This window comes from Pleurodeles waltl, chromosome 3_1 (genome assembly GCF_031143425.1).
Source record: "Pleurodeles waltl isolate 20211129_DDA chromosome 3_1, aPleWal1.hap1.20221129, whole genome shotgun sequence".
Taxonomy (NCBI): Eukaryota; Metazoa; Chordata; class Amphibia; order Caudata; family Salamandridae; genus Pleurodeles; species Pleurodeles waltl.
Window position 1 is genome coordinate 1778775874 of NC_090440.1, and position 27603 is coordinate 1778803476.

The 27603-nt window shown below is 41.5% G+C and overlaps 1 protein-coding gene across 1 annotated transcript in view; it reads right to left on the minus strand.

Moving 5' to 3' along the window:
• TMEM41A (transmembrane protein 41A) overlaps positions 1–27603 on the minus strand; it is a 164850-nt gene that overhangs the window by 89166 nt on the left and 48081 nt on the right. The gene's annotated exons all lie outside the window — the stretch shown is intronic.

Consider the following 27603-nt stretch of genomic DNA (forward strand, 5'->3'; position numbering starts at 1 on the left):
GAATCTAAAAAACTGCCACAGATTTTAATAGTAATAATTGCATTAATATATTAACCTATACGAGGTGATTATAGATTACAGGCCTAACTAAACGCTGCATATTCAACATGAATTTGTCTTTCCAAATTTGCACGGCATGCCCTTGATAAAAAATGCTAATGTTGACAAACTCCTAACTGTTATACTTCAGCTGAAATTGACCATTTGCATCAGATTTCATGAGGCAAATGTCCTATGCTAACAAAGACGAATATTGCTTCCTGTTTACCTGCTTGACCTGTTGAGGAATTCCTGATATGCTTGACAAATCTGAACATTTGTTTCTTTATGAATAAACTTCTAGTGTGAAGATGTGTGATTGTGGAAATGATGAATTGTGCTTATACTTAAAACTTACATGGCTGTTCTCTCTTTCAAAAACTCAACACGGATGGGAACTTAGTTAGATGTTGCAATGTATTTAAAAGTTTAGTTAAATGTCTCATAGGTTTAGAATGTTCTTTGTTAACTCAACGGAAACTGTCCCAGTCACGCGGGGACCTTACACATCGATTGGATGGAAGAATTGTATCTGTACAATTGTTAATTTTTGTAATGTTGTAAGAATGTATAAAAAGTGTCCCAGGGATAGCTGGCTCACTAACTCACATGAGAGCACTCGCTCCACCCCAGCTTAGCCCTGCCATTCACATTTGCACTCTGAGACAATCAACAGCCTTCTGGGCTAGATAGACGGTCAGACACTTGTCCCCTTTTGCTATTTTACTGTTTGATAACTCTCTGACTCAGACTATTCTAGGTTCCTGAATCTCTGTAATTTCCACATGAAAGAATTCTTTATGAGTTATTCAGCTAAAATGTTTTTTCCTTATTTAGAGAATTAGGTTAGGAATCAGATGTTTATGAGGCACACTTTTGCTATGTTCTGTATTTGTACTTGTTTGAAAATAAGAGATTGTGTTAACTAATGATGAATAAAACTTTTAAACTAGAACTTAAAACTCTCATTATTGACTCAAGTAATTAAATGTAATGGAGAGTTGAAATAACTAAATGTTTAAAAGGTGCAACATTTTCCCTTCTCATCTGTCTCCAGAGTTTATTGCCACGGGGTCCAGTAAACAGCGGAGATTGTCAATTGAGAATTTCTATAGGTTTCCACTCTCCCAGAACAGTCATGTGATATTCAACCCCACCAAACCTAGCAGTGTACAATTCAGCCCATTGAAACAAATAAATAAATCATTAGGGAAAAGAAAGAGTAAGCATTACAAATTACATAAACATGCACCAACAGAAATTGGTGTAGGGAGAAAATTATATTCAAACATGCGAATAGCATTCTCAAAATAATAGGTTTGATACCAATAGTTACAGAGGACGTTGGTACAGCTCACCAGCTAACAGCACACTTTTTGAGGTGTCTGAGGTCATTCAGTCCACTTATCTGAGTCTTGTTCACGTACTGTCCCGACTTGCATGTCTAATACCATGCCCGATTGTACTAGAGCCCAATGCCAGTAACGTCTGATGATCCACAGGTAGACAAGATCTGCTATGCAGCAAGAGTAACATTTCACTAGAGAATGTTCTCTTAAAGCGCCCAACCACTCATGTGCCAACTTCCCTGCACCACATTTGGCCAGTCTTTTAAAACCCATTTATCCAGCTCTTCATAGCTTTCTTAGTAAGTGGACAAACTCCACTGCAAATTCATTTCAGCCAGCAAGAAAACAAAACAGCACCTAAAACATACTGAGTTTTCTGAGGGACTTACAGTGATAAAACACCACCTCTAAACACCACGAGTGAAGACTTTTCACTGGAATGATACATGGTAGGTATTATCATTTATTACAATTTTTAAATATGGAGTCCTATCCTTTGCTTTTCAGTGTAACATTGCTGACTTTCAATTTCGGTCCCATTCGAGGTGCCCTCCAAGTCCTTATCTGTTCGCCTTCTTTCATTTGTAGAACTTGGCCAAAGATTGAACACATTAATGTGTTAGCCTGCTGAAAACTCCAAGAGGACAGAAAGGTAGGAGTCACCTTGGTCAAGCAAGGAATGGAATGCCTAGAATATTTTAATTGTTGTCATTTCACTGCTATAACCATCTTCCTCTTTTAGGCTGCGATATGGGGATAAAACCTGAAAACAACATGGAGCTTTGAGACCGGGTCAACAGAATACACACAGACACACCTTCATGGCCCAGTTAGGAAATATTCCCCAAGAAAGAAAAATAAGTTAAAAAGCGGTTTCCAAATAAAATATGATAGAAAAATATATCAAAGCACAATATTCCACCAAAAGGACGCATTAATTCCTTCATCCTTATTACTATCATACTTGACTTTTTACCTACCTATTTGTCAGTAAAATAAATAAATACAAATACCTCACCCCATCTGAAATAAGATAAACAGGGTGAGGTGGGTGGGATAATGATAGCCTCCATTGTCTTTAATGAAATCAAGATTCTCTCTGCATCTTAATTGGAGAATCGTCATTTCATTATAGGACCGGAAGCTATCAGTATGCATTTTTAAAGGCATCAGCAACTAAGTTACTTACATCCTTCACTGGTTTCAGATAGAAATTGTCAAAAGTGCTAGCATTTAACTAGCCTGCCACCTTAAGAATCTCAGAGAGATCACCACCAGCCCAAAATACCTTACTGGCCATAGTGCTTCTTGCCGAATGGGCACTAAAATGCGATAGGTCGATGCTTGCTTCACTCATTACTGCTCTAATCCACCTGGCTATAGTGGCGGTAGAAACTGCTTTATGCAGTTTCACATAAGATACCGAATGTGGTCCTCACCATGAAGTCTAAACTCTAGCATTTTCTGTTCATATACTTTCATGTAACTTACTATGCATAATTTTGGACAATTCTGGAACAAAAGGATAAAAAAACATGGATAGACATCTTTGTTCTTTTCCAAATGTCAAAATGAACACCATCTGAAGAATAAACCCTGTTACAGATTTTCAAAACGTTAACATCAGAAACCCTTCTGAATGATACTAAACAGAGAAGAGTCTCCAATTTTTGTGAGATCTGTCTTCAAGAAAGATAACAATTATTTGGCCATAAGTTTGAAAAATACATTAACAACCCAAAGTGAAGTGTAACGAGGTCTAAGAGGTCTTTTGATTCGGATACCTTTTGTCATCCTGCAAATCTGTGGGTCATTCCCAATTGTGGTGTCACCTATTAAAGCGTGGCCAACTGAAACACCCGATCAACGACAATTGATTGTCCTGTACGATAAACCTGACAAACAGTTCAGCCAAATAGTTTGCCAACACCATCACAGGAGCCTCCACGGGATCCAGACCTCTTTTCATGCACCAACTACACCATCTGCACCAAACTCCCCAATATCTTGACCTAGTTCCTGGTGCCCATGACTCATCCAGTAAATTCTTAGCCTTTTCTGAAAGGCCTTAGAGTCCTGCAGGACCCCTGCCGGTCTCCAAACAAGAAGGTCCAGCTTTCCCTCTACGACTAAAGGATGCTCTTCTCTATCTGGGCCTAATAGCAAGACCGCTAATTCCAACACCCCTGGGAACCAAACCTGCCAACTCCAGAAGGGGTGACTAGCACTAGTTTGCATTTCTTTTTCCAAACGTTCCAGTGTACTCTCTGGATCATGGTGAATGGTGGGAAGGCATAACTCCTCTCTGAGATCCAATCCTGGACAAACGCATCTACTGCCATTGCTTCCGGATCTGCTCTCCAGCTAAAAACTTGGGAACCTGACGAGTGAGCCTGCTGGCAAAAAGATCCAGACCTATCAGACCCCAAAGTTTCTGGATCTTCCTGAAGATTTCTGGATTCAGCTGCCAATCGCTGAAGTCTCTGAGGAAACAAAATTCCAATCTGCCCTCAGATTCTGTTTCCCTTGTATATGGGTTGCTAATAATATAATCTTTGTTTCCCAACAAAAATACCAGATTTCCGTTGCCAATTTCGCTAGGTGCTTTGATCTCGAGCCCCTCATGCGATTGATGCAGATTACTGCTGAGACTATGTACATATGAATTAGGACCACGCTGTTGGCCAAATGAGCTTTGAAGCTCCTTAAACAATTTAGACCTGCCATTAATTCCAAACAGTTTATGTGTAGGGAATTCTCTAAACTTGACCAACGACCCCCTGTTTCTAGATTGTTTTGAAGTGCACTCCAGCCCAAAGAACTGGCATCTGTCTCCAAGGTAAACTCCGGCACATTCCCAAAAATTGCTATTCTATGTTGTTCAACCACCATTGCAAATCCAAACGAGCCCTTCGGGACAATGCTATTGGATCCGCATGCCAGAGACCCTTGTGTAAACCAAATGTCTTCAATCTCTGTAGAGCCCTGAAATGTAGGGGGCCTGGTGAATTAGCCTGAATCGGGGAGGACAACAGACCAATGATCCTTGCTAAATCCCCGATAGTCACAATCTCCCTTGCTAGAATATGCCTCACCTCCTCCCTTATTTTGTTTACCTTTTTTCTGAGGCTAAAGTAGTTGAGCTTGCAGGGGCATCTACTTGAAACCCCAGAAATTCCAGTGATTGACTTGGAACCAGAAATGACTTTTCTATATTGATAATGAAAGTTCCCAAAAAGTTCCCTTGTCAAGTATACACGACAAAGAAGATGTAACTTTACCTTTACTTTACATCAACAAAATGTTGTCTAAATATATTATCAAACAAATTCCTTTCTCTCTCAAAAAGGCCACCACAGGTCTTAAGACTTTGGTAAAACACCATGGAGCAGAGGAAAGACCAAAGGGAAGACAACAGAATTGGTACAACACTCTCCTACATCTGAACTGGAGATATCTCAGTGAACTCTCTGCCATAGGAATTGTAAACTATACGTTCTTTAGGTCCAGTTTCACTAGCCAGTCCTTTCCCTGAAAAATATCCTGCAGCATTTGGATCCCTCCCATCTTGAAACGACGGTGAACCAGATATTTCTTAAGTTCTCTTAAATGTATAAATGGGTGCCATCCCTCGTCTTTCATTTTTACTAAAAATATTGCACTCAGAACCCACACCCTGTGAGTCTGCCACCTATGACTATTGCACCTTTTTGTAACATTTGGGAAACTTACACATCTACTAGGTCCATTTTTTCTTTGTCGAAGACAATTTCTTTATACTGAGATGTCTGTAAGAGAACCTTCCAGAAATCTATGCTGAAGAATGAAACATTTTCCGGAACCCCGGGGTCATTTGTTATATCACCCCATCTGTGAAAGAACATTTTCAGTCTTCCGGTAGCCTTACTAGGGAAGAACCAAAGCCAGTTGTTTCACCTACCTTTTGAGATTGAGCCGTATGATCTCGTCTGTCCCCTGCTAAACCTCCATCTTCTCCTTAGTGGGTAAATGTCTGTTGAGGTTTGGGAACCTCTACAGTAGTTTCTGAAACCTTGAGTATTGGTTTCGCCCATAGAAGTGGAACCTGTTAACACCTCGGCTGGCAGCCATTCCCCTCATGTCGGCCTTCCCAAAAACATGTGCCTCAAAGACACGTGTTAGGTTGAACTGGGCTTTACTCAAAGTGGTAAATGTGGAAACATATTTGCCTAATAATTTAATGAAATATTGCCCAAACAGGAGGCCTCCTAGTTCTCCTTTAGCTTCTTTATTGACTAACTCTCCAAGTTTGGGGCTCATCCTCACAAGGATGGCTTTCTTTCTTTCAGTTATGAGGGCTGCGTTAGCATTCCCCAACATACAAATTGTCCTCAGGCTCTAGCCTTGGAGGAACTCCAGATCTATTTCAAAGTCATTGATATGTGCTTCCTCGGTCATGTCTAATATTCTAGCCAAAAGCCCCATGACATCCAATAGGTGGTCTTGACATAGTTTCAGGCATCATTCTAGGCCTTTCCTTGGATCCCCACCAGATTTACATAGGAATGTAATTAGTTCTGGAATCAGGTTTGATGTCTGCCAAGCTTTGTCGTCAATACTCTGTCTTGGGCATTCTGCCCTCATCGAGTTTCTTTGGTGCCTCTCGAGGGATTTTCTAATCCAGTGTTTCATAAATTTCACCACGTGTGTAAGTGGCCACCACTCTGAACTGCGAGGATGATTTAACTTAATCTGGTGAAAACATCTGGTTATCCAAGGGGCCTTTAACAGGTTTATTAGAAAATGTAGCAGGTACGTCATCATCTAGGCTGCACAGTGTGTCTGGGTCCTCTTTTACGTCCAAAACAAACTTGAGGCCCTTGTCATTATCACTGGCATCAAATATATATAAGCTAATGGGCACCAACATCTTTAGTAGTGCTGTGGCTACCTTGGTCTCCTGTAGCGCTTAGGCTACCATGCATTAAGGACTGGGTGTCATCCCGCGCTGTTCTCGACCCCGAATCATGGGGTCTGTCGAGATGCCTTGTTTTACATAGGACCTTACCGCCTTTTTCTGGGATATTGCTTCTTTCATCATCGGAAAAACACTCTTCCTCTAAAGGGGTACTCCTCTTTCTTTTGGTCATTGCAGCTTCAACCGCTTCCTTAATGGAGTTTTTCAACCCTTCTTTAAAAGATTTTTTTTTAAATCTTTCCCCAAACTCCATCTGAGGAAAACTACTCTCTCCAGCCATGCTGACAAGATAAATTTAAGTTTTAAAATGCCAAGCTAAATAATATAATTTCCCTCATTTACTAACCAATTGATTAGAAATGAATACTAATTTCAGACAGTATATTTTACCCTAGTATCCTAGCCAGGTAAATTGGGGCTAAAGAAAAAGGTCAGTCGATAGATGTGTGGCAAGACAGTTACATCAACTGGCATTCTTCTGTTTAAAAATGGAGTAACTATAGCCATCTTTACTTTTTGCTTTTTTGTGAAAGGGTGGGTGGGTGGGGGAGGAACGCTTTGGCATCTTGCAATGGAGGCAAAAAATTCACCGTGCAGACCAAGGTGGAGGGGGAACGTTTGTCGTTCACATCGTCACCAGGTAATTCAAACAACATCGCTCTCAGAGATAGGTACTCACCTGTTCCTTTTTCTGGGCTGGTCCCCCTGTTTTTCTGTTAAAGGGACCCGCTCGGGATTGTCAGTCGACGAGAGAAGCCGCAATGAGCTCTGAGCACGGAGACCCTTCAACAAGCTGCAACGCGCTCGGAGCACAGAATCCCTTCACATGTGAAGAGACCTGTCCTCTCCTCCGGACCTGTTAACAGGAGGCCACCTAGGAGTCAGACAACGCATCTCCAGTGTGGAAGTCTTTCCTCCAGACCGAGTCTGCGAAGGCAGGAGGTCCGCTTAGGAGTTGCAGAAAAGCGTATTAGCGCCACCCCATTCCCCACAATAAAGTTTGTCTTGCCAAAGTAGCCACAAATAAAACGCCTTCAAAATGTATAATGGCGCCTTACTGAAGTCCCTTATGAATACAAAATAAATCACATACTGAAGTCAGTAAAGAACCTAAAGGTAAGAGCTCATTCCATAAATTGGAATAGCTCCCTCAACACCAATTTCGAAGACAACACAAGTGATATCAACATATATTCAAAGAACAAAAAGCAAAGACTTATCTATGTGAGAGAAGCTAGTAAAAGAGGAAGATGGTTGTTGCTATGGGCATATATGTTGTTAACAGGGATCCACTGTGAAATATTTCACTTTATGATGTATGTTTGTTCTTTAAAGGGCTGCATGTTGGGGCAGCAATTAAGGATTTATGCTTAATGATAGCCTCCGGTCCTGTAACAAAATCTAAATACTCGACAATTCAGAAGGCGGCCTAGTGAACATAACATTTCAAAAGCATACTTATGGGGTAAACAATTCCTTATCCAAACAGTTAAGTTTTTCTTTCCACTTTACACACTTGAAAGGACAGGGTAAAAGCATCTACAAGATTCACTCATATTTTTTGCTAAGATTTGTGAGTTTAATTCTAATGACTATAGAGCCCATCTCTCTTGCCTATCTTTGTGGAGATCTCTGCACGCTTAGGCATACTTTTTTTTAAGTAAATTTGGAAGGGACAGAGGGAGTGGCTGGAAAATGGGAAATCTTATACAATGGGAGGGGTCTAGTGAGGAATAAGGAGGGTATGGTGAAGGTTGAGGTGGGGTTTAAGGAGAGTCATACACACACCCAAAAAGAAAAAAAATAATAAGGCCACTGTAATTGGCAAACTGCACTTCTAAACTTACAACAGCAAAAAAAGGTCCAGAAACAGTTGCACATTTACTCCCGCTTGGACCTGTAGTGGATCCAGCACCACACATGGCTAACTAGTGATACTACTACACCCTAACGAAGAAAATAAAGTCAGGGACTTCAAATAGGACCACTAACGAAATAATGCTAAACTAAATCAATATTTTTACTTTTGTTTAGCCCAAAAATAACATTAATTTTTTTTTTACACAATCAAAGTGCAAAAAAAGGTTATTGTGCCGACACAGCATTTCGGCGCTTCATTGCCTTTAACCAACCACCTTCTTCAGGACCAATAACTGAATTAAAGCTAGGAAAAACATAAAATATATATCTCCGTAAAGACCGATGTTAAACAGATATCTAAACACATTTGGTTGGGCATACAATGTTGTTCTTACTAGGATTTTGTTATACATACTGAATATTAGGACAAAAAAAGGCATAGTGCAAGACATCTTTACCCTCAAACTCACAAATAAACTACAAATTAGATGTAGAAACTTGTCAGTAAGATAACTGTAATTAAATATTAATGCAATTCTAAATATTGTGGTTGGAGCATAATTGGTTACATTTGATATCAAAGTTATATCCGTTGTTCTTAGGTTGATAATTAAGCATCCACATATCAAAAGACCGAATTTTAACATAATAACAGATCCAGGGGGAAAACGCTTGTATTGGTTTGGCTGATTCTTGTCCCCTGGGCCTTTGTCACATGTTATTATGTATGTCATCTTCTCGTAGCAAGACTCCAGAAGCACCGTTAGAAGATTCACTGTTTAGTCAATCAAAGAAAGCTCTACTCAGTTATATAAAAAAATGCAATGAAAGCACAAAGAGTCATGTTGATTAATCAATACAATATAACAAATACATTTAAGAATACTGAAATCAAATGCAAATACAATATGTTAAAACATCCAACGAGTTATAGTATCTAACCACACCCTGTTGCATAACAAACCTTTAAATCATACAGCATCTTTAAATTAAGGTGAGACTACACCTAGTAAAACCACATGCTTTAAGAAAGGGGATTAAAAACCTTAAGGAAAATGATTTATTAAATGTACAAAAAAGATAAAGTGCAAAAGTGCTTGGGATAACGCCTCAACACATGAAGACTTCTCTCCCAAGGGTGAATAACATCTGATATGTACAACTCTAGACCAAATGAGTTCTCCAACAAATAAGTACACACAAACTGAAGGATTGAGAAGCTCAGAAGCCTTGTGTGACCTGATACAATGTTTGAAAAAAGGCTGCCAAATCCTGTTCTTTTCGAACTTAAAAATGTTCTTAGGGTTGGAAAACAGAGGCACTTTGCCAAGTTTGCTAAAAGAAGACCTAAAAAACTTCAGCCAAGGAATTCTAAGTGGATCAGCTGAACTAAGACAATTAACATCAATAGTTCTACAGACAGAAGCTTTAGAGTTAGAAACAAATCGATATCCATAATAAGGGTATCAGCAAAATAAGATCCTCAATATATGGAACACAGGTCGTTCATACCCACCAACTTGTGCCAGGCATAAATGTTGCATCTTCAGGCACTCCTGAATCTAGGGGAGATTAGAAAAGGACTTAACCTTCTGTCTGAAAGATGAGAAGAGCCCTGGAGGACTGCACCTGCTCTCTGTTGTACCCAGGAGAAAGAAGTGGACCCCAAGGGTCATAGTCTGATCTACTGTTCAAGCTACAGATATGTAACAAGCTCCAAAAGGCCTTTCCTACAACTGCCCAGCGGATCAGTGGCAACTTGACCTGGACTGGACTCTACTTCACACTCTGAGTGTCTAAGTGCCTTCCCTGAAGTAGATTTTGGAGGGTTTTAGTAGTGTATTCTTGTGGTGGATTGGTACTTAAAATGACTATATTTGGAAGGGAAACCTGTATAGTGTATCCAACCGGCTCTCCATCATGGTACGTATCAAACTGCACCTAGGGCTGTGCTACAGCAATCACTGATTATCATTGGGACGTCACGATTGTTGGTGGTATTTCTACTTTACACATATCTCCAGGTCCCTTTATTGGATTTTTGACATTTTGGTGTCATTTTCTTCATTAAAGTTTACTCTTTCTTTCCAATTTCTTTTTTTAATAATTTTGTATTACAGCTTTATTACTGTCTTAATACTCCATAAATACTTTACATTTTGCCTTTAAGTTAAGCCTGTCTACTGTGCCATAGCTAGCATGGGAATGAGAGCAGGTTTATTTAGTGAAATTAATGGTTCACCCCGACAATGACAGTGATTATTGCTCAAAGTGGGCACTAACCCCCCTCAACTAATAACCCAATTTCATACAATTACCCACCACAAAAACTCAAACATTGAAGGTATAATTAAGTGCATTTATGAATGCTTTGTTCCATGAGGGAACACAGATTTTGAGAGACTTACCTTTAAAACAGCTTGCCATGGGTTGGGTAACTTTGCAACAAGACTATGAAAACTAGTAATACTTTGTCATTGTTGAATTTGCGGAATTCAAAGAAATACTATCACACATTATTGAAGGGTGTAATTTGCCAAAATAAATTACAATTGTCTTGCATAGTGGTGCAAGCAAAAACTCATGCAGATGACAAGACGTGGATGAAAATAGAATATTGGAGTAAGTCTGACAAATTAATTTACAGGGAAAAAGTCAAACAAAGAAGACAAAGGAAATATATTATGTTAGAGATGTGGTATGATGTATCCACATGTTGCAACATGTTCTGCAATGGATTACAAAATACATCAAAATAACTAACATTATTCTCCTCTTTCACAGGGAGCTTATCGGCACACAAAGTAATTTTTTTCAATTCCAGAGACTACTGTGGCAATGCTTGCTTTTTGAGACCTAAAAATATTATTGCTTTTTGCCAAAACGTGTTATAATGGTGAGGACCTGGAGCTCCCACAACAATAAAAGTTCACAAAAACCATGTCAAAACAAGACACGCATTGACAAAAACCAAAGGCTGACCACCAATGTCAGACCTTTGGGCTTTGCCAATGCTTGTTTATTTTCATGTTTCCCAAAATCTTGTTGAAACTGGTTGCACAGATTTTCCATTATGAATATTTTTGGGAATACTAGCATGCATCAACACATTTTAGTAGATGATGCTTCAAAGAAATGGTACCCAAAATTTCGCAGTAGCTTAGCAAAGCGTTTTTTTCCCCTAGTTGCATTTAGTTTGTGAACATTTAATTTGAAAGCAAAGACTCATCAATCTTGATTTCAAGCTTCTGCAAATATTTTCATCTAATCGGAGAGCATTATACATTGCCTCCTAATGTTAAACTTTTCAAATGTGCGTACACATTTTCATACTGGGAACACTATCAGCAGTGTAGTCCGAGCTTATATTTCATTAGAGTGCTCACCATAATAATAAAGGCTTTGAATTAATAAGCCATAGATACAAGTACAAACAGCATTCATTTTTGGACAAAAATATTACCTTAAGTACACACAATGCCCTTCCCTGATCCATAATGTGGTACTCTAAATTGGCAGCAAAAAGGCCTGTGCTGCAGGGGGGTGGGCCTACTTGTCCCAAGGACAAAATAAACATGTAAACTTGTTGTCCTAGACCCCAAACAATATGTCCTGGGAGTCTGGCTGTAGGAATTCCACAACCCTGATTAAAGGGTAACAATTCACCTTTAAATACAAGCTAAAGTTCAAAATCTAAAACAAGAAGACAAAATAGATGCTGTCGGTCTGTGGAACTACTCTCTGGATTTCCCTAATAGCAGGTTGACATCCTGACCCCTATTAGAAGATATGATGAGTAAAATTGAGCCGCAACGTTTTTTAAAACTAGACCTTTACAAGGGGTATCATGAATTTGAATAAACATTGTACACATATATATTTATACATCTGTTTTGACTGAAAAAACAAAAGGTTACAGGATCGTTAAACTTCGGTTTAGATTTTACACACACAAAATCATTGACATTTAGCAGATAGTTATCTGAAGTAACTATAATTTGTGCCCTACTGTAATTATAACTTGTGCCTCGGCCATGCAGTTTTCTCATCAATTTCACTGCTAATGTTGCGGTGATATTATCAATGATATCATAGAAGAAGTCACGAGTGATGTAAATGTGGGGTACTTAGCAGTGCAAGGCTAGGGCACGAGTTATAGTTACTAGAGATAACTATAACTGCTGAATTTCTATGGTTTTGTGTGTGTAAAATCTGAACCTAACTATAAAATCTTTTCAGTGAAGTTCTCTGTTTTTTTTTTTAGTGCTAATACCCTACTATAACGTCCCTGTAACCGGTGTGTGTGAGTGCGTGTGTGACTGGCTGTGTGGGAGTGGCTATGTGGGTGTGTGAGTAGGAGTATAACTGGATGTGAGGTGCATGTGGTTTTGTGGGTGTGTGAGTGGACATGAGCGGACATGTGGGTCTCTGAGTAGATGTGTGAGTGGCTGTATGAGTGTGTGAGTTGCTGCAAGGTTGTGCGAGTAGTTGTGTCGGGGTGTGAGTGGGTGTCTGAGTGAGTGTGAGTTGGGTCTGGATCTGCAGATCCACCCAAATCCAGGAGGATCCAGTGATCATTGCTCAAAATATATATTTTCAAAGAATATATATATATATATATATATATATATATATATATATATATATATATATATATATATATATTTTATTTTTTTGGGGACAATTTCTTGTCCATGAGCGGTCCCCCACTGACCCCTCTACCAGTCCCATGGGGCCACGGTACCTCTACCCTAACCCCATCTATCATTATTACATTTTATTTCCCCCACTGGGAACAGAGTCCCGATTAACAAAATGGCGTCCTCATCTTTCCTCTGTGGTTGCGGGCAGCTAATCACAGAATTGCCGCAAATATCTTTAGATATACATATATCTTTTTTTTCCTTTAATAATTCCAAGACTACTGCACAGAGTTACACAAAATTACGAAAGTAGATCTTACTGAACCAAGATCTACATTTTTGACAAATTTGGTGTTATTCTGTTCAGCGGTTGTGGCTGTAGTTGTGTGTATGGGGAAAACACATTTTGGGACCCTCCTAGTTACCCCCTTTTTTTCTCACCCCTAGTATGACAAATAACTCCAATACTTTCCAGACAGAAGCTGAGGTGACAGGCACACTACTTTTGAAAATTCCGTGAAGATTCGTCAAACGATGCCAAAGTTATTGGCAAAACAAAAAAGCTTTTTCAATGGAAACTAGGTACCGGTGCATTATGAGGACTGGTCCCCGTAATGTGTTTATGTAATTTTGAGCGAGTGCATCAAAAAACCGAAAGTGTAGTTATATTTGGCTCAGTCTGCTTTACACCCTTCCCTGTTATCAAACCGCTTGTGGAGTTAGAATAGTAAATACACACTTTATTGCGGTCAATGGCCGGTCCTCATAATTATAGGTATGTCATGTTGTCTGTGTGTGTATACCCGTTCTCGAAAAGAATCCAAAGGAACAGGTGCAGATGCCAAGCTCTTCTCCAGCAAAGATCTCCCATGATGCGTTTTGGCCAAAGCATTTGGCCCTGTTCACATTTCTGCAGTGTCATTATCATTTCATTTATGGAAGAAAGACTACATAATTTGCAATTAACAACATTGCCTAAAAAACAACAGTCATTGATAAAAGGGACAACTATACCTCATGATTTTAAAATAAAGTGCATAAAGAACACTGCCTATGTTTGTATGATACAAATAATCTTTTGAACAGATTTGTTGCTGTTAATTCAACACATCAATTTAATGTTAATAATGGACATAATTTGCCATAGATATAGTATCACAAATTTGAGCCCAAGTGTGCATATGCATGTATATGATGGTATAAAAATCAAAATCACAACAGAAAATACAGGTTTACATATTACACATTTCATTAAAATACCTCCCCAACCAAACAGCACTGTTATAATATAAACCAAATTTCCAAATCTCAGGCTAATAACTTTGAAATCATATATTTTCATAACACTTCCAAACATTGTCAGGCACTACATTAAACAATAGGAAAAATAAGGGGTTCTAGCACCATCTAACTTACAAAAACATATATAATTCCTCTTCAAGATTCAAGCCATTAGATGACTTAGAATCTAAAGTTATAATGTACATAGTTTCTGTTTGCCTTAGTAGCCGCTCACGGTTACGACCTCTCAAGTGTTTGGGAATTGCATAGATGCTAAATATTTCAAACATTTGACATCATTACTGAAGTGTTCATTAACATGCCTGGCTGCCTTGTATAAACAATCTTTGTTTCTGAGAGCCCTTAAGTGTTGCAGGATCCTTTTATGGACCTGCAATATTGTGCTACCCGCGTATCTCAACCCACACTCACTCAACAATAGGTAAACAACAGATTCAGTCTTGCAGTTATATGAACCAACTATTTTGATTGGTTTATCATCAAAGGGTGTTGCATATTCTACTGAATTCACCCCAAAAACACAAGCTTTGTATTTACTACACTTTTGGAAGCCTTTAGCTTGCTATAGCACATTTTTCTGCTCAATGACCTCTGAACTACTCTTAACCAGGCATCCCTCACGCAATAGGTTCTCCTGTGTGTGATGGAGTGTGTCCTAGGAAAATTAGGCCCTAAAGTTGGATCCCCATAGATTAAGTGCCAGTGGTTCTGAATAATGGCTCTTAGTTCCTTTTCGTGCTTGCTGTATGTTGTTATTAAACATTTTTATCTTCCCTGTTCTGCTTTTTAGAGAAAAGTAAGGATTCTCTATTCTTTTGGTTCACCATGACTACTGCTTTTTCCAAGGACTCTTTTGTATATTCCAGTTCTAAGAATCATCAGACACTCTTCCTGACATCTCTCCAAATCATTGGTGCAACTGCAATTTCTTTTCAATCTAAGCATTTACCTATAGGGGATGCTGAGTTTCAGCTGGCTGGGATGGAAACTGCATACATGTAGACTGAAATTAGCAGCAGTTTTTCCAAAGTCTTTCTTCTAATGCATTATCCTGAGCAAACACTTTAAGGTCTAAACTGTCTACCTGTGCCTTACTAATGTGACCTGTGAAATGCAAGTTGACGGTGTTATGGTTGATTATCTCTACAAATTCCTCAGTTGTTTCCTGTGTGCCTTTCCACACCACAAATAGATCATCAATAAAACAAAACCAACATATAACATGTTCACCCCACATAGTGCCATGCTTGTTGATAAGCACCTGACCCTCCCACCAGCCCAAATGCAAACAAGCAGAACTGGGGTGAAGCAGGTGTCAGCCACCGTACCACATAGCCGGTGAAAAAATCTAATTAAAAAGGAAAAAGAAAAAATCTTGAGGCATCATCTAATCAGGGATTGTGTGTTTGTGCAGTGTGAGAGGTCTGCCTCTCACGTAATGTTCAACCGCCTGTTTTCCATCTTTGTGCTTGATGCTAGTGTACAACAAAGTCACATCAAGCATCATTATGAGACAGTCCTCACTCCATGGTATCTCCTAAATCCTTTTAAGGAAATCTCTAGAATGTTTAAAGATTGAGGGCAAGTTACGCATGTTTTTGCTGAAAAAAGTTGACATATCTCGATGTATTTTCAAAAAGGCTTTCTTTAGCCAATATGATAAGCCTTATCGGTGGTAGGGACTGATGTTTGTGTATCTTCTGAATCAAATATAAAGTTTGCGTCTTTGGAAAGTCATTCCTCAAAAAAAATATTCATCCTGGCTTAGCAAACTTGCATGTCTCCATTCTATTAGTTCTGATTGGTATTGGATCTTGACTTGTCGCATACTCTCCCGATTGCTCTTGGCATAACATTCCTCATCATTCAACTTCTTGTATGCCTCTGTTTTGTACATAGAGGGGCCATAGCACTAGGTTGCCTCATTTATCAGAATTGTAGTTTTTTTATTAAAATCATGATACAATTTCTAATGATGCTAATACTTTTTGTGTGCTTTACTCATCGTTTTATGGGAGGTCTTCAACCCATCAACAACCCGCTCACTGAGCAGATCTACAAAGTCCTTAGGGGACATTGGTACAAAGGTCGAAGCAGCTTTCAATGGAGTGTCTGCTTCACCGTAAACATCAAGACCCCTATTGTCAATAATTTGTTGCTCTGAGACTGGTTCAGATATACCCAAAGTATCATTCTCCAGTTCTTGGAGTTCCTGCATCAGCTTTACTAACTGATGCATAAATAGCTTGACTTTTTTAAGATGATACTTTGCCAATTTTATCTTCTGAAGATATCCGTAGATGTCAACTCTTGCTTGACCGTAATTAAGCAAGCTTTCCAGACAAAAGGACAATCCAAGCAATAGTATTTGCTGTTCTGCTTTATTCAGCCCACTTCCTGAAAGATTAGTGACAGGCTGAGTCCCCGTACAGCTTTGAGCCCCCCTACTGTACCATCTGGGCTCTCGCCTTCTTTTGTCCCTCCTTTATTGGGCTTGAATCTTTGACTCCTCAGCCTGAGTGTTTTGTGTTGATCTAGCTGTAAAAAAATAAATTTCCCCAATCTGGGAGAGCTCACTGAGTCCTCTTAATTTGCTTGCTACCACCCTTCCATCCATTGAATTAGTCTCAATTTCAGAGCTCAGTTCTGAGGCAGTTTCACGGAGTTTGTTATCCTGGAGTGCCCCATTACCTTCCGTCAACCTTTGCCTCTTCATGTTGTCAAAGCTTAATATCTGGCCCTGCTCATAACTGATTTTATCACAATGGAACTTTTGCTCTTTTCTAACCCTAATAATTTCTTCTTGTTTTTTTTATATTATATATATATATATATATATATATATATATCAAAAACGAAGTTGTCCTCATGTGAAAGCGCACTCCCAACAGGTTAATTAAACGGGAAGAAAAAGCAAAGCCAGCAACTCACAGTGAATTTCTTTAAGCTGTTTCAGTATTCCAGGCCTTTGGTTATAAAATCATCTCTGGACACCTGTTTCTAGGTCAATCCTTTCTTCAGCAGAGAAAAATATAGAAGTGTTTCACCCTCGTAGGTGCAGCCAGTGCTGGAAGTGTTCCAGGCATTTCTTTCTTGTTGAAAAGACCAGCATGGCTTCAGCTTGTCTAATTGGAGGCACCTGATTAGTCTCTTTAAATACCAGTCCGCCCCAGTGGGCCTCTCAAGTGAGTACAGTGCATGCTGGTTATGATGCTCCTGCAATTTTTTGATTTTGCCCCAAGTGGGTTGCTGGAGCCAAACGAAATAATGAACCCAAATGCAAAACCTATGTAGGCGAATCCAAAGTAAAATTGTCAGATTTGCTGTGAATAGCCCAACCTGATTGCTCTTATGTGACAATCCATTTTTAGTCACACAGACCTGCTTCGATGTGCAGTGGTGCTGCTTTCCTGACTGGACGGGCCGGTTAGTTATCAAAAACGAAGTTGTCCTCATGTGAAAGCGCACTCCCAACAGGTTAATTAAACGGGAAGAAAAAGCAAAGCCAGCAACTCACAGTGAATTTCTTTAAGCTGTTTCATTATTCCAGGCCTTTGGTTATAAAATCATCTCTGGACACGTGTTTCTAGGTCAATCCTTTCTTCAGCAGAGAAAATATAGAAGTGTTTCACCCTCGTAGGTGCAGCCAGTGCTGGAAGTGTTCCAGGCATTTCTTTCTTGTTGAAAAGACCGGCATGGTATATATGATATATATATCAATTCAATTTTATATATATATTAAATAAATAAAATGTAATTGATTGGGAGTCTGGTTGTGCTGCCCGTTCTTTGAACTGGACCAAGACTTTTGTGGCTGAAGTGGTTCGGTTTGACACGTCATTGGAAATACATTTCAGACCCTTTGTGACAGCATTATTGGCTTATTTGAAAGATACCAGGCATTTTCTTACCATCACTGGAGGTAAACATTGGGAAGAGGATTTTAATTTGGTTACCTTGGATATCACTAGTCTCTACACTTGTGTAGAATAGGAGATAGGAATAACAGCTTGTGGACATTTTTTGAGAGCAAGGTCCCTCTCATACCTTCTACATACCAAGATGGTTTTGGATAGGATTTACTTTTGTTTGAATAACAGCTGCTTTATTTTTTTAAGATAAGGTGTTCAAACAGAAACAAGGGATGGCGCCTCCAGCTACACAAATCTTTTTGGGGGCTGGTGGGAGGAGTAGGTGCTCAGCAGCTATACTGAATTTGCAGATCAGGTGACCTTGTGGGTCCAGTATATTCATGACATTCATCATTTGGAAGAGGGATGAGAACTCTGCAAGGAGGTTTATTGACTGTCTGAATGACAATTCTCTTAACCTGCAGTTTACGTGGTATGTGAGCTTGCAAAGTGTGGAGCTTTTGGACGTGGAAGTCATGGTAGTGGGTGACAAATTGGAAATTAAACTGTTTCATAAACCGACAGCGGGCAATAGTCTCCTCCTTGCTACGAGTGTCCACCCTTTGAATTTGATATACAGCATTCCCTATGGTGAACTGTTGAGGGCCAAGAAGAACTGCAGGACTCCAGAGGCTTATGTAGATGAGAAGAACACCATGATTCAAAGGTTCAAGGATAGGGTGTATCCTGGCAATGCCATTGAACGAGCTGTAAAGAGGGCAGATGAGGTTTATAGACATAGCCTATTTTATCAATGTAGCAAACCCCCAGGAGATTGAGGAGGGGTTAAAATTCATAATTACTTATTACAATCAGACAGATGTGGTGAGAAGGATTTTGAATTAACACTGGCATGCATTACACACTAATCAAACATTGAACAGGTATTTGAGTAATGCCTCTCAGATAACCTTCAGGAGGTGTCAGTCCTTGAAAAGTAAGCAGAGTAAGAACCATCTCACAAGTGCAGCATCTAAGCAGCAAATACAAGGGTTCTTTTGCTGTAGGAATTGCACAGTCTGCAGAAACAGTTTTCAGCTGAGTTCACTAGTCCAAATTCAAATAGGAAATTTGTGATCTGCAAATTCACTACCTGTGATACGGAGTTCTGTATCTACTGTCGAATATGTCCTTGGAATCTGAAGTATGTGGGGAGTACCATTCGCAAGGCCAAGAAGCGGATGCTTGAGCACTTAAGAGCTACTAGATATATGAATTCTCAATACCTGGTAGCACAACACTTTGCAGATTTCTACAACAGTAATACTGATCTACTCAAGTTTTTTGTAGTGGACACTATGCTACCGAACAGGAGGGGTGGTGACAGAGAGAAAACTTTACGTGAGTAACACTATGCCACACCTAGGATTAAATTATGATGAGGAGATTGCAATAGATTTACAATAGGCTGTTTCTTGACTAAAATGGTTTTCCTGTTTAGCCTTGCATTTGTTCAGTTTTTAGCATTTTAACCCATTTCTATGAGTAGCCATTTGTTTTCAACAGGTCTCAACGTGGGGTAGAGACATTTAGCACTTTCATGAACATGGATGGTCACAGGTAGTTTTGAATGGCTGATGAGCCCACATGGGCGAGACATATTCAACCAATGCTTATTGTGGATATCTCCACCCTGGGCAATATGGTGACATTTGTATAGTTGTGTATGGGTTCAACTTAATAAGGGGAGTAGGTTTCATCTGATCCGGGTTTTGGCAATTTTTTTTGACACTTTTGAGACTTTGTTACAACTGTACCAGAATATTATGGCTCAATGAGACATTGTATAATTTAACATTTGTGCACTCCCTGTTATTGTTCATTTCGTTGGGCAATCCCCTCAGTCTACCCCCTTCGCAGTTTATTTGTTTTTTACCTTTACAGAAATATGGGAAGGGGGTGTGCTGTAATATCATACATTTTTAATTGTGAGCATTCATTATGTTGATGCAGGCCACTTTGACTGTTTAAATTATGTTCTACAGCCTGTCATTTTCGTTCACTATGATTTTGTTTTGAATGGAGCCTACTCTAAGATGACTCTTCAGTCTCTTCGTAGTCACTGGCATGTAGGACTGTTTGATCTTTGTTTGTGTTTGCTATGTTCCTTTTATGGGGTGTAAGCTGAACTTCTGTAATACATGACCAAGTCCCAGCTGGGCCAAAATGCATTGAGAGCAGCCAACAATAAAATCTGGGGATATATATAGTCACTTCTGGCTTTGGCGCTGCCAGACGGCACCTAATGGTCGGTGGTGCCCATAAGAAGCCTCACCGCCACGTCTCTAAATAAACACTTCCTTCTCCTAATAAACAAGACAGGCATTCTCTGAGGGAAATAACCGTGTTTTTAATAATTCCTTATGAGAACAGAACACGTCTCGGCACCTAGTGCCTATGTCAACAAATCATATGGACAGTATTATCTAGACTAGCCCTTAATCCCAGGGGTGGATCTTTAGAACTTTGACTATCAGGATGTGAAGTAAGGCTTGTGAGTTTAACGCAGGCTCACCTGATAATCTGCCATTAAGGATATGTTTCCACTGTTCAATAAGCATTGTTCCATGTATGCAATAATCTCTTTGTTTAATAATATGTGGCCTTGATAGTCATACCTCGATAGCGATTTTAAGTATTCATTCCAGGGTTGTCACATCTGTATCAATACACGACGCACTTTACTGCAGAGTTCAATAAACGTCCCCATTGCAATGGCCTAAGTATCACTCTATGTGAGAATAGAGAGGATTATGAGGCAAGATTAGTTTAATAGTCTAATACATAAGACAAGGTTTTATTTGTTAATTAGCTCACATCAAATGTGGAAATTTGTGTTCAGTATTTACATACAAGCATTAGGTGGTTTTACAATAGGACTATATGGCTTATTGGAAAATGGGATCTTGTTCTAGTCTTTGGACTGTTTTTAATTCTGCTGCCAAATATGAGCCACAATTGGATCTAACATTATGTTATATGTATCCATAGCTAAAGACACAGTTACATCAGTAACTTTTATGAGTTTCTTTATGAATATTTACAGGAATGTATACACAAAAGCTTGTAACTTTCCCAGGGAGCCCTGATTTTACAGGTCGAAACGTATCAACTTTCTTTCAGAGGAGCTGCAATACGTATTTGAGCAAATGAGCTGATTGACTCGCATGAACAGTTGCAGGCTGCAAGAAAAGACAAGCCTCTTTTTCATATCGATTATAATTTGGAAGTACAAGGGACACCTTAATTACATTGCAAAACCCACTGTAAATCGATGCAAGGCCTGTGTATAAGATTTCAATCATGTAGAATTGAACAGATTATGTTAAGAGTCCAGGTTTTTTGGGGTTATTCTGACTCTCCCTGATAACCAGTATCACAGTCTAGAAATGGCCACTAACTCCAATGAGAAGTGTCTTTAAGCAATGAAAGATTCAGGCTTGGTAACTAGAGTGGGTTGGGCACCATTGGGTGTTATTGGATTGCATTACAATGGGCCCTGATGCAGTGCTTTTCTCCAACACCTGCCCCGATACAAAAGCCAAAGTGATCAATGCACCCAATGAAAAAAAGACTGCAGTAATCAAACTCATGATGAGATTACCTGGAGCTTTGAATGAGATTAAGAGAGGCCACTGAGGGCAACAGGTGGCACTTTCTCTAGCTGCAAGGTTACTGTAGAGCCATCCAGTGGCGCTCTATCGCTGAAAAATATGACGCATCATGTGGTGGACCAGGTGAACAATCAAGTCAATTGAAGGAGAGAGGCAGAGAGGGAGCTAACAAGAAATACCAACCCTTGCAACAGGGGTATGGAACTAGAGGTGTGAACCTGCCTGATACATATTTGATCTAAACCTAGAGTGGTACCACTGCACAGCATGAGAGGATGGGCGTGCCCAAGACACTTTCCTTAAAGGGGGCTTGCGGATGAATACAGAGGAATGGCACTTGGGACAGCAGTCTTAGAAAGCAATTGAGGACCACTACTTAATTATCATAACTGTTTCCATTCAGCCCCAAACACTGATGAAATTAAATACAAAGCCCTACACAGATAAATTTATGTATGGGACTTTAAACAGGCAGCAACACTGCTGCTTCCCCCACCCCCCATCGCCCACAGGTTGTTGTGGGCATGATGTAACACTTAGGATGCTGAGCTAAGGCCGCCATGACTTCATATACTGCGCTTACTTGGAATGTGCCCGGTATACATACGCCTAGGCGCAGGTACTTCATATATTCATATCTTAGACGGCACTTAGTCCACCTCGCCTTCTTACAGGAGACCCACTTGGCACTATCAGAACTCCCTCGCTTGCAGCGGCGCTGGAGAGGGCAATTATATGCAACGAGTCACTCCATTTATGCTAGGGGAGCCCTGATCTGGATTAAATCGGGTGTCCCCTTTGTAGCGGAGGATCAGATCATAGACCTGCAAGGGAGATTTGCCCTGGTACGTGGGCGACTTGCGGGTCGGGCCATAGTGCTGGGCTCTATATATGCCCCAAATGTAGATCAAACTTCCTTTCTGCACACTCTGTCCCATCAATTATCGGGTTGGAGCGACTACCCCTGGTTGCTGGGAGGGGACATCAATAGTGTGCTAGATACTGACTTAGATCGTTCCTTCCCCCCACTACGTAATGCCGCAGACAGAGTTTACTCATATTACTCTGCCCCGCACTCCCTGCATGTGCGTCTCGATAGAATACTCTGCACGCAGAACCTGACCTCCGCGGTTGTAGACGTGGACTATTTGGGGCGTACACACTCGGACAACAACCCACAATTTGTACGTTTGGGTTGGGATGTCTCCCCTTCAGCTGTCCCTACCTGGAGGCTCAGACCTGAGCTCCTGGAGGATGCTGCATTTAAAGCATCGCTAGAAGTGAAGATCCCTGAATTTTTTTAGCATAATGAAGGTACCGCCTCTACGGGCCTATTGGAGTGGGACGCCTTTAAAGTCTTCATCCGTGGTCATTGCATGGGGACTCAGTGGAATTTGAGGTGCTCGATTGAGCAGGACCTTGCTCATATAGAGCAGGAATCCCTGCGCCCGGAGTGGGAGGCTACTCGTAGTCCCGCAGAGGTGGCGCTGTTATCCAGGGCCCGTGCCGAACGCTTATCTCTGCTTGAACGGCTGAGTCGCTTGAATTAAGCTGCTCACTCGGCGAGAACGCACGCCTCAGCTGACAAGTCGGGTAGACTTCTGGCCTGGTTGATTAGAGGTGATCGCGACCATGGCCCGATTATGGAGGTTCGCTCGGAGGCTGGTCGTCTGCTGCATACACCAAGGGAAATACATTCTGCGTTTACGCAGCACTGCAAGAAGTTGTATGCCTCAGTCATGGTTGCCCCCGAGCGGTCGTATGACAAGTTTTTCTCTGGGGTGGAGCTCCCATGCCTGACGGCTGATCAAAGGAGTGCACTGGAGGAACCTCTTGACCTTACAGAGGTACAGGCTAGCATTCGCGTGCTGGCGTCTGGCAGGACGCTGGGTCCGGACGGTCTACCGACTGACTTTTACAAGGTGTTTACCCCAATCCTTGCACCCAAGCTTCTCCGCGTCAACGAAGAGGCGGTAGTGAGGGGATATTTGTCGGCATCTCAGAGGGAGGCAATGCTAGTGTCCATTCCCAAGCCTGACAAAGATCCGGTAGCACTGGGCTCGTACCACCCTCTAGCTATGCTCAACACAGACCATAAAATATTAGCCAAAACCTTAGCAATGCGTCTAGCGCCTATAACGCCGGGCCTGGTGTACCCAGACCAAAACGGGTTCGTACCGGCGAGAGATACATCGTACAATATCAGGCGGCTGTTCCGTGTCATGCGCTATGCGAGACGAGTCTGGCCACGGGCAGGATGTCTTGTCCTTGACCTGGAGAAGGCCTCTGATTCCTTGGAGTAGCCCTACCTTTTCAGGGTCTTGCAGCGGTTGGGCATGGGACCCCTTTCTATTCGTATGGTTAAACTGCTATACACCAAACCTCGGGTCCGGGTTAAGATGGGGCGCATTGTATCAGAGCCAGTCAGTGTGTGTAGAGGTACAAGGCAAGGCTGCCTGACCCCTTTCCCCACTGCTTTTCTCCCTTACCATGGAGCCACTGGTAGCAGTCCTCCGTGACAGGTTCTGGTTGTGGTATTCCCCTGGGGGATGGTCTGCACACGATTTTCCGCAAATACACCCCTTCCCCCCCAGAGGTTGGGACCCTGTTGCAACAGTTTGCCTCGTTGTCTGGCCTCAAGGTTAATTGGTCCAAGTCATGCCTCTTCACCTTTGACCCCGCGCTCTCAAACACAGAGCTTTGTTTTTCTGGAAATGCGGTTCCTTGGCAGCCCCGCGCATTCCGTTATCTAGGCATCTGCATTTATCACCATGAGGATGACCTAATTGATGGGAACTTTAAGAGGGCGGTGTCCTCAATCAAATCCCAGATGGCTTTCTGGCAGACGCTGCCAGTGGCAGGTAGGATAGCGCTACTACAAATGTTAGTCCTGCCACATCTGTTATATTACTTTACTAACATCCCACACTATATTCCTCCTAATTGCTTCAAGAGTCTGGAGTCTACATTGAGGGATTTTATTTGGAATGGGGGACGATGCAGAGTTGCGCTAAGAAAATTGTATTTGCCACTGGAGAGGGGTGGCCTGTCGGTCCCTAATCTGGAGCATTACTATTTGGCCTCTCAGCTCCAATGGGTGTCCAAATGGCTGGCGGGCCTGCACCTCGCCGACACTGCAACTACGGAAGGCCGTTGGTCCCTCATGCAAGTGTCGCATTTATTTCACCCATTAGCATGTGTGGCGTTGCCGAGACAATTATTCCTTAAGGTAGCTTTTAGTTGTTATTGTAGGTCTCTACGCCTTGCTGGGGGGGCGGTCCCATTTGCATCAGCATTGGCATTGCTGGGCACTCCCCGGGGCTCTATAGTCACGTCGAGGCCTGAGCTGCGTGCCTGGCATGCAGCAGAGCTGTATACACTGGGCGACCTCTATGATGATGGTAAACTGATATTGTTTCCTGTGCTGGTCCAGGAGTCGGGCCTTCCTGCAGGGCACTTCCTGCTGTATAATTCACTGCTGAGGTCTTTAGCGTCTAAGTGGGGCGACTTGTCTATTGCTCCTCCCACGCATCTGCTGGTATAGTATATACAGGTGATGGGGTAGGGACGGTACCTAGTTAGATGGTTTACTGAAGCGCTGCGCTTGCATACAGCCCTGGAGTGCGATACACTGCATGCGGTGCGGCTTGGGATGGAGATGCGACCACCTCGCTCACAGATACGCAATGGAAATCAGCTCTCTCCGGCCATGTTAGTATACCCCGTAACTCCAGATTCCGTTTGATCCAATTCTATATCATTCATAGGGCATCCTCACTCCAGCCCGAATAAATAGATACTTTGCTCGCCGCGATGCGGCCTGTCCCTGTTGTTCCCACATTGATGCAGACATGATTCATATGCTATGGTCCTGTCCATCCTTGTGCCGCTTTTGGGGGGCGGTGGTAGGTTGCCTATCGGAGTGCGCGTTGCGGCCAGTTCCATTCACCTGGGAGACTTGTATGCTGGGCTTCTTTCCTAGGGACACACAGCATAAAGCTGCAGCAAGATTTCTGGACTTAGGCTTGATAATGGCCAGAAGATTGATAACCCGTTGGTGGAAGTCACCCGACCCACCAGCTGAGCGGGCCTGGAAATATTCATCTGAGGCATGGGCTAGTGCGGAGGGAGCGGCGTTGGCAAGGGAAGATGCGCTGGGGCTGCGCAAGTATCCGTTATCAGATAGCTGGGAGACGATGATGGCATGCTTGCGAGGTCTGGGGCAGGGCTTGGATGTGGAGGAATTGGTGTGACCGCCGCAGTGAGTGCGTATCTACCCCTGGTGCAGGAGCGAGAGGAGTTGGGTGCCGGAGCCTGAGCAGCCGGTCCGACCTCGGCTCTGGGGCTGTGGTTGCAGCTTATATCAGTGACGGGGGTCTATGGTTTGCACATGTTTCCGCCCTACAATGGTACGAATGGGCAGAACAGGGGGGTCCCCGTGCCCTCGGCGACATGCTTCAATCTCAACCTACTGATCGTAGAGACAGTCCTCCAAAGTTTGTTCATGTTCTTATTGTCATTTGTGGTTTGCTTAAAGATAAATACTTGCAAGCATAATGTTGTACGAATACAATGATCTTCAAGAGCGGTTTAAAGTGACACTGGGGTATTTGCAACCTTTCAAATTATTCATGAGATCCATGATTCCAGTGTATGGACTTTTCCGTTAGTGCTCGTCTGTTAATCAATCCTGTTTTATGCAAGCTATGGTAGTGTGTGGTTAAACCATCTGTTTAAAGACTCTGCTGCCAGTCGCTCCAAGGTCTACCTTTGACAGTTGTGCTTATTCAGTCAACTATTAATTACACAAACAAATTTGTTATCCTAATGTTGATGTAAGGCTAAATGTTACAACATGCTGAAAATACAAATAAACAGATTTTTGAAAAAAAATGATGTAACACTTAGGGGCTGCACCTGCTTCGCCCACTCAAACCCTTTCTCAAGGCAAAATACATTTGAACCTGCTCACTACATTACTCACTTCAGTTCTTGGTTGAAATGCATGTTATGCAGAGTGGATTATATTGCAAATACCATCTTCCTGCTTAATGCCCAGCTGATGCCCACCTCTCTATAGCCTAAAACAGTCCCCACTGGCTACCAATAAACATGAAGGGCCAGCAATACCTTCCATCAAAGAAGTCTTCTCTACTCTAAAATCTGACAAGGTGGGAGGAATGCATTTTCTAAGCTCCCTTATAACACTCCGGATCCAACCAAGAGATATGCAAGCTCCTGTGACCAAGGGTAATATCCAACTTATCCAAGAAACTAGGAAGGCCATCACCTTCTTAAGCAAGGACTTTGCAAAATTAGTATTGGAATTAGGCCATCACCTCCAAGACTCTTGTGGAACACCTGGAATTGGCTGTGACTGGACAGTTCCACAAACAGGATTGCCTCTCGGAATGTCAGTCTCACTGGAACATTGACAACAAGCACTCCAGGATAAGCAAGATCAGCGGTTTGTAACCATATGACTCGTGTGGACCGCCACTGAATCAGAACTGGAACCCTGGGACGTCACTGAGTCATTAGTGGAAGCTGGGGACCCCCAGCCTAAGCACTTTCCATTATTTGAATCTCAAAACAATACACAAAAATTAGTACACACCCAAAAAATATTTAATATTTTGTTTAACTGCCACTAAAACATTGAAAGTTTTCACATTTTTATTTGTGCCTCTTTATTTGTATATACTTTATTTTTTATACTTTTGTAGAAGAGTCAAGGACCTCCTAAGCAGAACTCGTCTCAGTACACAGGTTAAGGAACCAGTGAGTTAGATGACTGTGAGAAACACTCACCTGACAACAACCTCTGTATTAGCAGTAAAAGATTATAGATAGCAGATGATGACCTACAGGCATGTGTTCAAAAACTGTACTATATGCTCTTGAAGATCCTGGATGATACAGAAATGA